Genomic DNA, 2,650 nt, shown 5'->3' on the forward strand with positions numbered 1-2,650 from the left:
TGAAGGTTTCCAACATAAGATAACCGGCAGGCTAAGAAATTTTATTAAAAAAAAAAGGTAGCTGCCCTTAGAAAGGTTCCCAACTTAGCACGGCAGCCCTTGATTTTTTACATATGAAAAAAGGTGGCTGCCCCAGGAATTTTAAAAAAATAAAAACATTGTTGCCTATCGTGCTATGGCAGGCATAGTTTTAGTGATGGACTTCATCAGTGCCACATTTGCCAGACTTTTTTTTTTGGATAATATTCTTTTTTTTTTATAATACTCTTTATTCATAGAAGCATAAACTTACAACCCAAAGCAGGGAGCATTGGCCTCATACTTCAATACACCGACTCTTAACAACTCTATTTCAAATGGATGGTACACCTAGTCTATCCAACTTTACTTCCCCTCGAGCCAATGATGGGAGTTTGTGTGACGCCCCTACTTCTCCCAAGAGCGAATCCAAGGGTATCGACGGGACGCCTGCCCAACTCTTGCCGGAACTCACTACAATCCATAATTCAAAACTAGAAATACTTCAAATAATATCAATATATATTTAAAGTACTTCAAAACATTTCATACTTACAATTAGTTAACCTTCAAACTTAAATACAACCCAACGGAATATGTACCATAGTCATCTACTATAATACAACTTAAAGTCTCCAAAAGGAAACAACTTAGTACTATTCACAAGCACTCTCGGTCTTGAACCCTGTTAAGGAAAACAAAAACATGGAATGAACTAAACAGCCCAGTGAGGTTCTAAGACACTCTAGTAGTTCTACTAAATCAAGTAATTTGAGCATAATACATGTATGATTTAAGGTTGTATATTGGCACATTAACATGAAACAGTTATCATTATATAGAAATAAACACATATTGAAGGATACGGTACTCCAGTGGCATCATTTCGGTCAATTTCACCTTATAACTTCAGATTCCCTTGGTTTGTCTGGCCATCACCTTATCCCTCCAGTGGTAATACTCGAGTATACCGAAACGGTGGCCTAGGGTTCCAACCTACTCGACCGAGTCTAGTCTTGGCTTGAGCAGGTTAGCAACCAAGGGCAGGGCCCAGTTCAGCTTAAACCTTACAACATGCGCAAGTAATTAAGTAAATCGGTAAATCGGTTGAATGGTAGAAATTTGTCGTTTTAGTAGGTCAAGTGCGATAAAGCACACACTCGCCTTAAAATAGTGGCAATTTCATAAGAGCAATTATAGGTAACACTTAACACTTAAACACATAAGAAATATGCCGTAATTTCATATGAACATGGAATTTACGGTAATCAAGTAAGCAGGTAATCAAGTAAATCGGTAAACGGTAGATCGGTAATCGATAAATCGGTTGGACGGTAGAAATTTGTCATTTTAGTAGGTCGAGTGAGATAAAGTACACACTCGCCTTAAAACAATGAAAAAGTTCATAGGAGCAATTATCGGTAGCACTTAATAGTTAAACACATAATGACCATGGAGTAAACATGTCGTAAAACTATTCAAATCACGTTCTCCTATATGGAACACTCACCAATTCAAAACAAGCGAGTAAGTGCTCAAACAAGTGTTTAGGCGTCCGCTTCGAGTTCCTCTTGAAGGTCCCCTTGAGCGCCTGAGTAAATAATAATTAACTTCACTCACAATCATGCATTTACCAAGAAAGAATGCACACTCATTTAGACTAAATCAAAGTCTTAAAAGAGAGTTTTAATTCTCTCAACTTGAGGTTCAAGAGTGAAGTTTTAAAGTTCGAAGAGAGACTATCATCTTCCATGAAATCGAATTCAAAACGTTCAATCGATATCGAGAAAAGAAGTCAAGTTCCCGAAATTGCATTTTCTAAGTAATCGGCAAATTTCAGCTTTGCACGGCAATTTTTGGAAAATCGAATCTGGAGTTTGGCATGTCGACAAATGGAAAACCTTATACCATTAGAATCTTTGTTCGCAGTACTAAAAGTTCCTAGAAGACACTTTTCTAAGATTCTAAATGGAAGACATTCAAATTTTAGTTTAAAGTGGCTGACTTGTATCTCCAAGACAGTTTCAGTCTTGGTTTTTGGTAAACTTTGGAAATTTGGCAAAATTCACAGAAAGTGAACTAGCCTCTGAAATTTACAACACATTAGAGTTCCAATCAAATTTTTAAACACAACAAACGGAACTAGAATCGGATTTTTGAGCGCCAAGATATAGCAGCTCAAAGTTGGTTAAAAACAAGGACCGCTCGGTCCATTTTTCCAGATTTGAAAGGTAAATTTGGGATCTTATTTGTATATCAAAACAGTTTTAGAATGACACCAAAATTGGTACACTTCAACTCCCGTATGAGGACTACTCCTCTATCAAATTTCATTCCAAAAATTTCTTGGGAAGGCAGTTAACAAAATGACTGAAGTTCGAAAAATGTTTCAAAGCAAATCTGTCTTCTTGCTTTCCTTTCTTTTCAAAACATTTTGCACCATGAAATCAGTCCCATTTTAGTTCATTTGTGAAACCAAGGTCCTAGAAACATCTATTATACATTTGGTAGGTGATTGACACGAAAATTTTCGAAACAACATGTCCCAAATCAAATTAGACCAGTCAGATAGCAAGAAAGAAGGATTTTCCAAATTTCCAGCTTTGGTGCAGTTCTGTAATTGGACCATATC

Source organism: Coffea arabica, chromosome 6c (assembly GCF_036785885.1).
Source record: "Coffea arabica cultivar ET-39 chromosome 6c, Coffea Arabica ET-39 HiFi, whole genome shotgun sequence".
Taxonomy (NCBI): domain Eukaryota; kingdom Viridiplantae; phylum Streptophyta; class Magnoliopsida; order Gentianales; family Rubiaceae; genus Coffea; species Coffea arabica.